Below are 16,184 nucleotides of genomic sequence, written 5' to 3' on the forward strand. Positions count from 1 at the left end.
AAGGGTGGGAGGAAGCCGAAGCACCCAGAGGAAACCCATGCAGACATGGGGAGAATATACAAACTCCTTACAGACAATCCCGGATTTAAACCCGGGTCACTGGCACTGTAACAGCATCGCGCAAACTGCTACGCTAACCGTGACACCCAAGATGGGGGATACATTCCTCTCTTTCTTTAGAAAGTTTTACCTTGGAGGGTTATGAATGCTCAGTTACTGACTACATTCAAAGCAGAGATCAGTAGATTATCATATTGATAGGGAATTAAGTTGCACAACTCAAGTGCAGGAAGACAGAGATGGTAGAAATAAATATACACAGAAATGATGGATTAACTCAGCTGGTCTCAGTGTCCACAGGAGTGGACATACTTTCATTTCTTGACTCAAAGTGCTGATTGGCTTCCTTCTACAATTGTTTCTTATGTTATTGTCACATGTAATCAACTTAAGCTTGAGAGCTACATTATAAATTGAGAAAAATTGAATTTAATTGTTAATTACCTCCAGGCACCAAATCTCGCAGCAAGCAATGCATTCCTATTATGAGGGATTAAGTGACATGAACCAGGTTATAAAGTGAAAATTTTACACAGCAAAAAGCTCATTATTGTTATTATACATAACAAAATAATTGCTTGGTAGGATTATGGCAGAAGGCATATCTTATTTGAGCTGATGTTAACTTTAGTATGGAAAAGTAAAATAATTCAGTCATAAATTCCTTGCTGTATTACGAAAATTCAGAAGATTTCTTTTACTTTAGTACCTTTGGAACAGACATCATTTAATCCATTCATTTTCCCCTTCAAATATAAAACAAAACTGGTTATTTAAAAGGAATGATTTTCATTCATACCATTGTCATTGACCAGTTTCCTTAAAGACTTACACAGAGTTATATGTAAGAATCTTACATTGTTCATCATTTAATCAGCGCAAACAATGAAAACGATTTTCAATTGCAAAAGAAAAAATCTTGAAATTTCGACTATTCTATTCCTTTTAATGATAAAACAGAGATGATTTCAATATATATTTTTTTTAAATAGAAATGTATTTGCCGGACTCTACTTCCAAAAGATTTGTACTTAACTCTAATTCTAAATATTCAACACTTGCTCAATAATTACACTCATTCCCTAAGTTCACCACTTGCTTGTAAAGAAGTTCACTCCCAGCACTAAACTGAAAAGAATTAAAATAAAATTTGGAAAATATTGTGAGAAGAAATATACATGTGTGGTGAATATTTGCAACTATAGTCAATCAATTCAGAAACCTATTGGAAATTTGAATTCTAATTTTCTTGAAACTTTTGTTTTATTGAATGTACTAGCAGTAGTAACAAGTTTACAGATTTATTAAAATTAAAGTTATTTGCTTTTTACAGGGATACAGTGACATTTGCTGATGCTGTGGTATCAATGGCAATAATCCCTCAAAACCGTTATTGTTTTTAGGAAAAAGATTTTTTGTTCTGTTGGTAAACACAAAGCTGCCTTTAAAGTATTGCTCTTTAGTGGTGTGATATAAACTCTTGCCTACCAGTTCACAGTGTAAACAGCAATATGTTATCTTAGCTGGCGATCTCAATTTAGCCATATATGCAGGAGAGGATCATAATGACTTGTGTCATTCAGCTGATTTTTTATACTTTAAAATCTTTACTCAATGGCAGTTCAATTATAGCTCAAGAAGCTTTTTATTATTTCTACGGAAGTAAAAGCAGCATTTCTAGTTAGTTGCAAATTATATTTCCTTTCAATTCTGCCAGCCATCATTTACAATGAGTAGAGGCAGGACAAATTGGAAATGTGAATACAAAGGAAGAGGGAATTAGGAGAAAAGTAATAAGCAGATGAAAACTATATGTGCCAGGGATGATAATTTAGTATTTACTGCACAACAATATTCAAAATGATATAATCCATTCAGGGATTCATAGGTAGCAATCAAATGCTACCTTTAATTCTTCCAGCTATTCTAATAATCAAGCAACAATAGCAGCTATCAAATGCTTTTGAACTGGGCCTTTCCAGATAAGTGCAGAATGTGCCCTTTTTGCATCACAGCAACTTCAATTTGTCATTAAGGCTTCTATATCAAACTTGCCAAACTTTACGTAAGAAAATTTGAAATAGAAACACGAGTTGGCCATCTGACCCTTCAAGCCTGCTTTGCCATTCAATAAGATTATGGCTGATCTGGCCATGATTTCAGCTCCTCCTACCTGCTTTTTCCCCAATATCCTAAGTTTCTCCTACTATGCAAAATCTGTCTACATGTGTCTTATATGAGGCAGCCTTTGAGAACAGAATCCCAGAGATTCACTACTCTCTGGAAAGAGGTGTTCCTCTTCATCTCCATTCTTAATCTACTCCCCAAATCTTTGTTATCTATCTATCTTATGTATTTATTGTCTCTTTTAATTTCAATCAATGTGTTTACTATAATAGTTTTTCTTTACCTGTTCCTGTTTACCTATAGCAAGTAAGAATTTTGGTCCATATGTATATAGAACAATGTGTATGACAATAAACTCATTATGATTTCTACATCTTGAGGCTATGATGCCAAGTTCTAATTTCAGCTACCAGTGGAAACAACTTTCCTGCATCTCTTTTTTCTATCCTTTACATAATTTTATAAGATCCCCTCTCATCTCGCATTCTTCTGAATTCCAGAAAGTATTGTCCTTGATAACTAAATCTCTCCTCAAAGGCTAACTCGCTCATCTCTGGAATCAACTTGGTGAACCTCCTCTGGATCACCTTCGAAGCAAGTATATTTCTTCTCAAGTAAAGAGACCCAAATTTCACACAATGCTCTAGGTGTGGTCTCACCAGTACCCTATACAGTTTCAGCATTACCTCCCTGCTTTTCAATTCAATCCCTCCAGCAATGAAGGCCAACATTTCATTTGCCTTCTTACTTGCTTGTTGCACCTACAAACCAATCTTTTGCAATTCATGCACAAGCACGCCATTGTCTCTCTGCACAACAGCATGCTGCAAACCTTTCACGATTGAAATAATAATCTGGTTTCTATTTTTTCACCTTTCAAATTGGTTGACCTCACATTTATCAACATTGTACTCCATCTGCCATACACTTTCCCACTCACTTATGCTTTCTATATCTTTGCATTTTCCTCTCAATTTGATGTCATCAGTAAACTTAGGTATGCTACACTTGGGCCCCTCATTATGGGCCTAGCACCAACAGTTTTTAAATTTTAAATTTAGACAAACAGCATGATAGCAGGCCCTTTTGATCCACAAGTCCATGCCTCACAAATACACCTCTTGTACATTTTTAAAGGATGGACAGCAGCTGGAGCCCCAGAGGAAACTCATGCAAACATGGGGAGAATATACAAACCCTTTACAGACAGGATGGAATTTGTACCCCAGTCCCAATCACTGGTGTTGTAACAGCGTTGCGCTAAACGCTACGCGAACTCTGCTTACTACTGATTGCCAACCAGAGAAACACACGCTTACCCCAACTCTCCGCCTTCTATTGGCTAATTAATCATCTATCAACGCTAGTGCAATAAATATCCTCAACTCCATGCACTCTTATATTGTGATGTCTTTTAGGTGGTATCTTATCGAATGCCTTCTGGAAATCTGAGTATACAACTTTCACCTGTTTCCCTCTCTCCACTGTGCTCATTATATCCTCAAAGAACTCCAGTAAATTTGTCAAACATGACGTGCCTTTCATGAATCCATATAGCATCTGCCTGATGGAACAGTTTCTATCCAAATGACTCACTATTTCTTCCTTAATGATAGCTTCAAGCATTTTCCTGACTACAGATTTTAAGCAAACTGGCCTAGGTACCTGACTATTGTCTGTATTATTTTTAAACACTGGCATGACATTAGCAACCTTCTAATCCTCTGGGGTCTGATCAAAATATGGAGAATTTTGGTAAATTATCACAAATGCCTTTATGATAACTTTCATCATTGGTTTCATTTCATTCATGCATTCCATCAGGACCATTAAAAATATAAAACAAAACTTCAAGTGTGGTATGTATAGGGGAATGCACAGAAGAGGCAGATTGCATGAAATTCAATTGATTTCACATATAAACTTAAGCTAATCAAATGGCAAAAGAACAATATGTTGGGTATCAACATATGTCCAGACTTGCATTCAATCCACATTTTATTAACAAATTAAATAAATATGCTAAAATGTCATTTTTAATTTTTTTTAACTAAGTGTGCACTATATTATCCTGTGAAACCAACCAATTAATTCAAATTGAACATTTTGTTTGTATGTATGTTACCTATGAAAATAATGCTTGCCATCAAAACTCATTTATAGAGAATATTGCATGATCCAAAGATGTCCAGAAATGGTCCATGGATAATTAAGTATTTTATAGGATTGCAATAATAATAATGTTGGCAGAGGTTAATACCATTAAAGATCTGTTCATTCTTATTCAACTTGGGTTGTGGCATTAGAAAGGATCAATATTTCAAATTAAGCTTCTCCACCAAGACAAAAAATAAAATTGAGCTATTGTCTAGAAAGCTTCAGAAGTGGTAAATATCATTTCAGACTGATCAATCACTCAAAAGTAATTTGCTATTTTTGAAGGGCCCAGTTTATGTCCATTGTTGCTTGCGGCTGTTGAAAAGAATTCAAAATGAATAGAAGTCATCACTTTGATCAACATGTTGACTGCAATCTCTACTAGAGTTCTGCAATCCCCATTCCTCAGAAAAGTGACACCATGTCTGATTCAATTGGTCATGAATTTTTGAAACTTCATGTTACTGGATTATATTCTGTCAGATAATATTTGAAATGCATTCCTAAAAGGTTTCAATGGAAAATTGTGCAATTACACAATACCCAAGTATCCATTGATAGAATGTCCATTCTGATTGACAGAATGCTATGGAGTGTAAATAAAACTTAACGTATTTGTTGTTAGGATTTGCTTTGTGGGCTTTCCCTTAAAATCATGACCCATTGGCCTATTTCAAGTGTATGATATCTGCAAGAAGAACTGGATTGACTCATAGTCTAACACTTACACTAATATTGATTTTCAAGCACTGCTTTTCTCAGACACCCAAAGATAAAGGCTGGCACACTAAGGCATGGATGACTTTTATCATTGCTGTCTTCCATTTTTAGCGAGGCAGGTCCTGAGCTATGGAATGTGATCCAAGTTTTCCAGGGTCTCAGTATGAAAACTTTTGCTGGAGGGTAGTGTTGTGCACCATTTTCTTGGACACTCCAATAAATAAATTGATTCTGGCCTGGACCATGGTCTCCCATGTGCATCATCTGTGAACACCAGTTCAGCCAGGGAAGCTGGTGAACTTTGGCTTTGAGGTGGAAGTGATGAATGTTGAACCATCTTTCACTCATTCCAATGAAGCTAGCTGAAATATTACAAGATGAAGTAGAATAGGGCAATGAAGCATTCTTCCTTGACCCAACCTGCACTGAAGTTGGGTCTATGGTGGACACATTGGCTACAATCGTGGCTTGTATGTCATCATACAGCAGATTTAGAAGTTTCTGAGGGCAACCAAATTTGGAAATAAATTCTCCACAGTACCTGTTGATTGATGGGAAATAAAATTTTTATAATGTCAACACCATGAGTGATGGTGATTGCTGTCTTTTCTACATACTGGCAATCTGGGGTTTGGAGAGATACAACCAATGCCAAATCTTCTAAATACACGAGGTAAGCAAATCATAGTTAACATCCTTCCCAGTCTCCACACACCCCTTTTTTCCAAATCTCACCCCTAGCCCCTCGATACACAGTTTCTTTGCCACCTGTCCCCAACTTGTTCTATCTTTCTGTCACCCACATATTCTTCCCACTGGGAAACTAACCCCTCCCCCCACTTTTCCCATCTTCCCACCATCCTTTCTCATTTGGCCCTAATATTCACATCCATTCAAGATTCAACATTCAATTTATTGTCATGTATTAAAAAAGTGTCATATTACACAAAATTGCCTTTTGTCTGCTGTAAGGCAGAAGTTGGTTGAAATGCCTCTTACAGTCAGAGAAAGAGAAGCAATAGAGAGTTCCTCCCCAAAGTCACTGAGTGTCCATGAATTCACCTCCAGTGCTTCCACAGCCTCTGCTGCCACACCAGTCCAGTTCAAACCATCAGAAACCTGAGGTCCAGATCCAAACTTCCAATACGATTAGGAACCCTTCGTAATCACAATGTATATCTCAGTATTAGAATATGAGGTGAAATTCTCATAAGTATTTTTCACTTTTTTCAAGAATTATATGTATAAGACAATGTATAATTGATGTGATACATATTCTGTATTGCATTATATAAGTTATATAATTAATATCTAAACAATATCTACATGTAATATTTCTCTATAAAATTAATAAAAATATTTTTAAAAGAGAAAGAAACCCTTCAGTGCCATCTCCCAGTTTTGATACCTGCCACCTCCTTCAGCCAGTTTCTGTAGTACTTTGTTGTTACCCCCACGTCAGCTCCCTTCCTGCTACAACCTCTACATTATTCCATAAATTAATCTACAACATCAGAAAGATCCACTTATCATTCACTAGTTCTTTCCCCACCCCACCCCCTCACCTTTTTATACTGACTATCTTTCCTCAATGCTTTCAGTCCAGATGAAGGGGCTCAACAAGAAACACTTACTGTCCAATTCCCTCCATAGATGCTGCCTCAATGGTGAGTTCCTTCAGTAGCCTTTCTCTTTGCTTTAGATGCCAGCATCTACAATCTTTTGCATAAGTCCATGTGAATGGGGCTATCCATTATTTCCACAATGGAAAGTGGGTTCCAAGTTCTGTGCACAGGCTTACAAAATTGCTGCCAGACACTTTCTTCCTTCATGGTTCAGCTATCCTTACTCTCTATTCTCGATGGTGCATCATATTTTATTTAAACCAACAGCTTTCTTCTGTAGGCTGCCCAAAGTAAGTTCTCATCTGAGGCCTCTGATGTAGAATTCATGAGTATTCTGGCCTCAGGTGAGCTTGAACTTCTTTTTCCTTTCCAAACTTGCAGATCACTTGTGGCAGGACATGAAGACCCACAGATCTCACCTCAAATCTAACTTCTCTCTGTTTGTATGAAATTAGAAGACAGTGAGAATGCATAATCACTTTCATTTTAATTTTCCACCTATTCCCCTTTAACCACTACCTGGCCACTTTTGAGTTTCTGTCCATTTAAAAGAGGAAGTGAAAATGTGAGAGGAAGAGGAAGTAGAGAGAGGAAGTAGTTGGTTAAGGGGAAGTCGCATTGGTGGAAAGAATACAATTAGACAATCAGTAGATTGGAGATCAAGAAACTAATTGGCGAAGTGGATTGGAAAAATAAGCATCGATGTCCTCACGGGTTTACTGTAACCCTGCATCAATTCATCCCCAACTCAAGCTACAGCCTCAGCATAGTCTGTTCCTGTGATGGCATGTATTATATATGGGAGATTCATGCAGTTATACTTATCCCATGCAAATTAGCTGTTGTGGTCTCTTGTTGCTTGCCACCTTTTTGCAAATTAGGCGAGTGTGTTAGAATCAGGTAATGTGCTTGTATGATGTAGTTGAGCAGCTGACATTATGTGAAAACTGTGAGATGAAACAGATGCGAGGTTTGCAGAGGTGGAGGCTTGTCATTCATTATACGGGCACCCTGCTGAATCATGCTTTGAATGAACAATCGAGTTGCACGGTGCACAGAGTAATCGTGTTGATTGGTTGGCAATGCAAAGATGATATTCTGTCCATAGTAGATGCAACATATATTATACAGAGTGATCCTAATGCCTTTTTCCGTGGGAATTGAATTTTAAATCCCATAGTGATTTATTTACCAATGCTTGAGAGGGTAAATATCACAATTATACTCGAAGATTTCTGAATGTTATATGGGAAAACTTTGCCTTTTTTCCTTCTGCAATAGATAAGTATTGATGCAGCATCTTTCAATAAATGTTCTAAAGTCATGTCACTATTTACAATGCGAAAAATACCATTTCATCCTCCCTGAACTTGCTAGGAGTGTTTATGAAAAATTCTTGTTCCTCAGTTATCAGGAAAAATGTATGTGGAAGCTGTTGGTTTAACTTTGCTATGACCTTCATTATTTGAAAAAAAAATGATTTAGGCAAGTTCCACTTCAATGTTTAAATATTTTAAATGGAGCATTCTGTTCTCAGTAATTTTTCATCTATATCGAATTGAAAATGGGACAGAACTTTCGACAACGGATTTATTACATTTCAAATTAAACTTTATTCACAATAAAAATAAATATATAGTGTAAGATCTTTTTGCAATCATAGTATATTTGTTTGTATGTTCTGTTATTGTACATTGTAGCGTTAACCCTGCATAGCCCCTGGGTTACTCTCCCTTCTGTTATTTGAGGTGCTTCCCCAGCATTTTCAATCCCTCAATGGCTGGTAGCAGAAGCATCCTAGACTGTGGTCCTTCCCCACAGAACTCTCGTGTTGCCTACACCATGCTTTAGTCTATCCCTCAGCATTTACTCCAGAAAGCCTGGAACGTACTAATCAGCAGCCTTCCCTTATTGATATCTCACTGTGCTGGAAGGCCAAAAATTTTGCCAAGTCCAAAGAGCTTCCTTCACTGAGTCGACAATCTTCCAGCAGCTTTGAATGTTTATTTCAGTACGCGTTCACAGTTCCGAAATCAGTCATCTCTTATGCTGCTGCTGGGAATGAACTGTGATGAGCACCCTTGCATCATTCTCCACACACTCTTAGCAAATCCACTGTCTGCAAAGAGGTGGGCAACGGCCTGCACTCCATTGCTATTCTCCAGAGGCCAACGTGCACTGGGGACAATATTCCATTGGCACAGGAAAGATCGGACCAGGAGGACGCCAGCCAGGCCAAGTCCTGGTGCTTGTTGGTGAGTTCTGATAATGAGGGATTCTGCCAAATGACTGGTCAATCTACTCAGAGAATAATCTAATATTATCCATTGAGTCCTTGTCCCTCGGTGTCTGCTGGATGTTCCATACAGACCACGTGGTCAAAAGTGTTTTTCTGGAAAAAACTTTTCCATGATGGATTAATATGTGGCAATGTCCAACTAACCAGAGCATTGCCTGGTAATAGGGCCAGATCTTTCCTTCACAGGTCCTGGGACAGGAAGAACCTGAGGACCTAGCTGCACTTTGTGCCCTCATATCTTGGTTCTACACTGTTGCGTTCATAGTAGGTTCGGCAGGTTCAAAGAAAATCAAGGCTGGACACGGGAATTCACAAAGGACGTGCACTCACACAGACTAACATACACAGCAACAATACACAAATAACTACACATTGGATGCAAATAAATCACTGCTAAACATTCTCAATTCCCAGTTGGGAATGCAAGGGTTAAACTCATTATACCCACCCACCCACAGGCACAGCACACTAATGAACAATAAATTAATTACAACTAAAAAATGTATCAAATGAACCTTGTCTCCACCATCGATTGCAGCATGGGATCCAGGACAGATCCATTGCAGTTGGCCCTGTGGGGCAGCCCGAGGCCTGCAGCCTGGACTTCAGTGATCGCCTCAAGGCAGCAGCAAAAAAAGAGGTGAAGCAGGTGCCACGTGGCTTTTCAATGCAGGGTCTAGTCACGTGACCTGCTCGGACCAATCATGCGTCAGCCTCACCTGTGGGCAGATCTAACCATTGATTGACACCTGGAGGACCAATCACATCAGATGCAAAGACCAATCATGCATTAGCCTCACAGGTGAGCAGATCTAAACCTTGACTGGCAGGTGAGGTTCCAGCCAGAGACATCAAATGACTCTCTGCAATCCACATTCTGATGTGGTTCCAAACAGAGGGGACATGATCCACACTGCACATGCACAGCCTGAGGAAGCCACATGAAGTTGGTCATCAAGATAAGGGCCATATTGGGTACACTTTTGTCCCTGTTCTCAAGTGACATGTACATGGTCACCCATTGGAGCTCTTCCATTTTGATACACTAGATAAAACAGAAGTTAACTCAGGTGACAGGGCAGGAATGCAGGGGATGGGCCACACCTGTGCCAGGTATAGCAGTACTGAGAGCATCTTGCACCTGACAACTAGGATCTTCCTTGTTATTGAGAGGGAGTGCTGCTCCCACCGACCCAATTTCTGGTGGACCATTGTGATCCATTCCAACCAATTTTTCTTGCACATCTTGGCCCCTCCAAACCAGAACCCTAGCACCTTCAGGTGGTCAGATCTGATTGTGAAGATGCTGGTTAAGACCAGTTAACAAAGAGAATTGCCTCACCTTTTTTTCTGTTGACACTGGTGCCTGATGCTGGTCAGTCTGCAGTCCCATCGTGTATCTGAACAGAAGATGGCAGCATCATCCATGTACAAGGAATCCTGAGTGCCTCCACTGCTTGGCAACATTGCACCTCTTAAGCTTCCATCCATCCTGGAGGATTCAACCAAATGTCTATGCAGCACACAAGCAAGACATGAGAAAGCGGACAACCCTGCCTGACTCCAGACAACGAGAAAGCTATCCACTTCATGCTCATTGATTTGGACTGTGCTATGGATGTACATGTCCAATTTCTGATTCCCTCCCCGAAGCCCATTTTGGAGAACAAGCCCACCATGTCACTAACACAAAAGACTGCAGATAGCGGAGAGCTGGAGCAATGCATAAATGCTGGAGGAATTCAGTACATCAGACAGAATTCATGGAAGGCAATGGACAGTCAATATTTCAGGATGTAATGCTTTATCAGGAATAGCAAGAAAGATGCTAGAAACCCCAATGAAAGGGTGGGAAATTAGGTCATTATTTTGAAGATGTGCTGAAGAAAAAGTTATTTTGTCTCTTTTTAAGATTCATCTCTCAGTCAAGGGTCACAAGTGATAAGACATTATAGGCCAACACCACAGGGGTGATCAAAACATACTGAAATCAGAACATAATTACATAAGAACATGAGTGTGGTGCGCTGTTAGACAGAATCAGACACACACAAGGTAAAGACTGTACGACAGGCTTTAATCGACAAAGACTTCCACAGAGACAGGCTGGCTGTGGCTGCAGCAACTCTGTGTGAGGCCTCGGGAGACCGGCATAGCCTTATATCCTGGAAGGTGATTGACACCTGACAGGGTGGTGCTTGATCCATTCAGGCTGACAGATTGATAGCTGGCCAGGTGTTGTCCTGTCCCCTTACACTCCTGCAGGTACAGAGGTTTCCCTCTGCAGTAGGCCAGTGGTGTACCACCACAATAAGAAATAAGAGAAGGCCATCCGACCCGTCGAAACTACTCCGCCATTCAATAAGATCATGGCTGATCTGATCACTGACTCAACTCCACCTTCCTGCCTTTTCCCCATATCCCTTAATTTATTTTTAATGTAAAAATCTAACTAACTGAACCTTAAAAATGTTTAAAGAAGTAGCCTCAACAACTTCCCTGGCTAGAGAATTCCACAGATTCATTACACTCTCGGAAAAACAGTTTTTCCTCATCTCCGTCTTAAATCTACTCCCCTGAATCTTGAGGCTGTGTCCCCTAGTTCTGTTCTCAACTACCAGTGAAAACAATTTTTATGCCTCTATCTTATCTATCACTTTCATAATTTTATATGTTTCTATAAGATCCCCTCTTATTCTTCTGAATTTGAGTGAACATAATCCCAGGTGATTTAGACTCTCCTCATAGATCAACCCTCTCTTCTCCAGGATCAATCTGGTGAACCTCCTCTGGACTGCCTCCAAGGCCAGTATATCCTTCCTCAAGTATGGAGACCAGAACTGCACACACTACTCCAGGTGCAGCCTCACCAGTACCTTGTATAGATGCAGCATGACCTCCCTCCTTTTGAATTCAATTCCTCTAGCGATGAAGACCAACATTCCATTTGCCTTCTTAATAACCTGTTGTACCTGCCACCCAACTTTATGTGATTCATGCACAAACATTCCTTCTGCACTACAGCATGCTGCAGTTTTTCTCCATTTAAATAATAATCTGCGCTTCTATTTTTCCTACCAAAGTGGATGACCTCACATTTACTATCATTGTACTCCATCTGCCAGATATTTGCCCACTCACCTAATTTAACTATATCCTTCTGCAGCCTCTCCACATCCTCTGTACAATTAGCTTTTCCACTCAATTTAGGATAATCTGCAAACTTGGCTTCACTACACTCTGTCCCGTCCTCCAAATCATCAGTGTAAATGGTGAACAGCCACAGGCCGAGCACCGACCCCTGCGGCCCCCCCACTGTCTGCCAATCAGAAGAACACCCATTTATCCTGACTATTTGCCTTGGGTCAGTTAACCAATCCTCAATCCATGCCAATATACTTCCCCCAACTCCATTCATCTGTATCTTATTGAAAAGTCTTTTGTGCAGCACTTTATCAAATGTCTTCTGGAAATCCAAATATACAACATCAACTTGTTCTCCTCTATCTACCACATCAATTATATCCTCAAAGAACTCCACCATTAGTCAAACAAGACCTACCCTTCCTGAATCCATGCTGTGTCTGCCTGATGGAACCCCTTCATTCTAAATGCCTCACTATTTTATCCTTAACGACAACTTCAAGCATTTTTCCTGACTACAGACATTAAGCTAACTGGCTGACAGTTACTTCTCTTCTGCCCACATCCCTTTTTAAAAAGGTGTGAGACCTGCCCAGAATTCAGAGAATTTTGGTAAATGACTACCAACGCATCGACTATAACTCCTGTCATTTCCCTCAGTACCCTGGGATGCAACCCAATAAGACCAGAGGATTTGTCCACCTTCAGTCCCATTCATTTGCTCATGACTATCTCTTTTGTAATAATTATTTTACTGAGGCCCTCCTCACCCCCTTTGGCATGCTGGATGTGTCTTCCACTGTGAAGACTGACACAAAATATCTGTTCAAAGGCTTCACCATTTCCTCATTACTCCATATCTATCTCCCTTTCTCATCTTCCAAGGGACCTATGTTGACTCTAGCCACTCTCTTCCATTTTATATATTTATAAAATATTTTTGCAACCTGTTTTTATACTTTGTGCTAATTTACCTTCATAATTCTTCTTCCCTTTCCTTATTTCGTGTTTATTTTGCCTTTTATTGCCTTTTAAAGTTTTCCTAATCCTTCAGTTTCCCACGACACTTCGCGACTTAGTACACATTTTAATTTTAATTTTATACTTTCTTTTATTTCTTTAGTTAAAAGGCTGGCTCTTCCCTCTCTTATTCCCCTTATTTTAACGGGAATATATTTTTGTTGAGCTCTGTGAAAAATCTCTGAAAGTCTTCCACTGTTCCTCAACTGCTCTGCGAACTAGCCTGTATTCCCAATCCACATTGACCAATTTCTCCCTCATCCTGTTGTAGTCTCCCCTGTTCAAGCATAATACACAAATTTTAGATCTAACTATTACATGCTCCATCTGTGTGAGAAATTCAATCATACTATGATCGCTTTCTCCAAAAGGGTCCCTAAATAATAGATCATTAATTTTACCTATCTCATTGCTCAATATTAGATCTAAAATAGTATTCTCCCTTGTTGGTTCCTTAACATGCTGCTCAAAAAAGCTATCACAGATGCATTCTATGAAGTCATCCTCCAGACTACCTTGACCAACTTGATTTTCCCAATCTACGTGAATTTAAAGTCCCCCACGACAAATGCCGTTCTGTACTTACATGTCTCAGTTATCTCTCGGTTAATTGCCTGTGCCACTGTGCTATTATATTTTTTGGTGTGTGATAGACAACTCCCATCAGTGATTTTTTTTTACCTTTACTATTCTTAATCTCAACCTAGATGGATTCAACATTCTGCTCCTTAGATCTTATATCATCTCTCACTAGTGCCCTGATCTCATTACCCCACCTCCTTTACCTTCCTATCTTTTTGTATTACCCAATAGCCTTGAATATTTAATTATCAATTATGATGTTTGGTTTAGAAGGTTATAACATTTAAAACTTAAATGTGTGATCCTTCCTAACTGTGACATGCAGGTATTGTTTTAACAGTGTAGCATCACATAACCAATGTGGGTAGTTCAAAGAAACAAGACATCTGATGAAAAGATGAAAAAGATTCAGCAATTTAGGATGTCCCATCAAGTTAAAATTGCACCATTAATCAATAGGAAAGGAACTGGCTGCAGATTTTGTTTAATCAAGAGTATAAAAAGGGGCTATTCCTTTTGTCGTTGGGACTTCATCCTTGGAATCATACGGTAAGTGCTTAGAGTCAGTGCTAAGAGGCTGACAAATGAAGAAGATATGGGAAAATAATAGCAATACGGCAAGATTGTTTTCTTTGTAACAATGGAAAATGAGGGACAATGTAATTTTGTTTGATAAAATGATTTGAAGCCCAGACAGATGAACAAGAAGGATCCATTTCCTTGACGAGAGAGAACATGATCTTTCGACATAAATTTAAGTAAATTAGTGTCAGGATTAAAGTTGATTGAAAATGTTTTCACTCAAAGAGTGGTGGAAGTTTAGTTTGTTTAATTGTCTACTGGGGTAGAGGAGGCTGAAACCTTCATCACATTGAAAAGCAATGTCAAGATGACAATTTGAAGAGCTTTAACTGATGAAGTGGAGCAACCTCAAAAGGACTATCTTTAGTTGGCATGCATGCAACAAGTTACATATCCTGTATTACCTGGGAGCTCATGATTTGCAAACATGATTGCTTATACTTTCTGTCAAATAAACCCATGAGGATTAAACAGAATAGTTTCATGAGAATTATAATATGCTTTTAACCTAAACACATATGGTGCAACATTGAAATCACGTAGGCTTTATTTTTCCTGATTATTATAATAAGTTATGCAAGCAGTCAGTGCTTTGTGTTGATGTTCTTTGGATACATGCATCAGCTGGTGTATAATATTGTTAACAGCTGACATCAGTAGAAGGGAAAATGCTAAAATCTAACACTCAAAAGCAGTTACAAGGCATTTGGAAAATAATAAGGGTCAATATGGATTTATGAAAAGGAAAGCACATTTGATAAATTTTCATGGAACTTTATGAATTTCTGACCAGTTGAATAGATAAGGAGTTCATTGATAAGCTGCTGCACAAGGGTTTACCAAACAAAATTAAAGCACATGGTATTGAGGACTGCTTAATGGAATAAAGAAGTCATTTTTGGATTTGGATACTATCAAAAGCAGGGTACTACCAGAAATAGTACCAGAACTCCAAGGTTGTGACAGGATTCCATTCCTGAGAACTGCTCATAACTTGAATTGTTCAGAAGTTGCATTTGGAAATGAACAAAAACAATATGTGGGAGAGGATCTCAGAAACAGCTGTGATAGAGACCGAGCAAGAATTGGGAAAAAGCAGCTGCCAGCCAGCCTCGTAAGTGAGTAAATGAGTCTGCTCAGCATTTTCAGCTCGACTCGGTTTGACCTCATACCTAATAGCTGCGGCACAGGAGGGGATGGGGGAGGGAAGTGGAAATCCTCATTCTCTCCTGGCACTATCTCGGAAGAGCTTTACTAATATAATCTTAAAGAAAGTACGTTGGTGTCTCTACTTCCTCAAGAGTTTGTGGAGGTTCAGTATGACATCAAAAACCTTGGCAAGTTTCCACAGATGTGAAATGGAAAGTGTGCTAACCAGCTGCATCATGATCTTGTATGGGAGTACCAGTAACGGAATGGAAAGCCCTGCAAAAGGTGGGGAACGCTGCAATTGGAGAGCAGCAGCAATCATCAAGAATTCACATCACCCAGGACATGCCACCACAGTAAAGAGGTATAGGTATCATAAGACTCATACCACCACTGACAAATAGATTGGCAAAATATTTGCTGAAACTAACAAATATAGACAAAATGGGCTTTGTACAAAAGAGGCAAACCTCAGACAACATCAGTAGGCTACTCAGTATAATACATCTGGCGCAGTCAAGGGATGACAAAAGTATAGCGGTATCTCTAGATGCAGAGAAAGCATTTGACACATAAGAGTGGGACTTTTTATTCAAAGTACTGGAAAAATTAGAGATGGGGCCAACTTTTATAAATTAGATAAGGATGCTATATCAAATACCAAGGCTAAAGTTGTGATCAATGGACCCACTATCTAGATCTAATAGGCAGGGGTGTCC

The sequence above is a fragment of the Narcine bancroftii genome, chromosome 3, assembly GCF_036971445.1.
Source record: "Narcine bancroftii isolate sNarBan1 chromosome 3, sNarBan1.hap1, whole genome shotgun sequence".
Classification (NCBI taxonomy): domain Eukaryota; kingdom Metazoa; phylum Chordata; class Chondrichthyes; order Torpediniformes; family Narcinidae; genus Narcine; species Narcine bancroftii.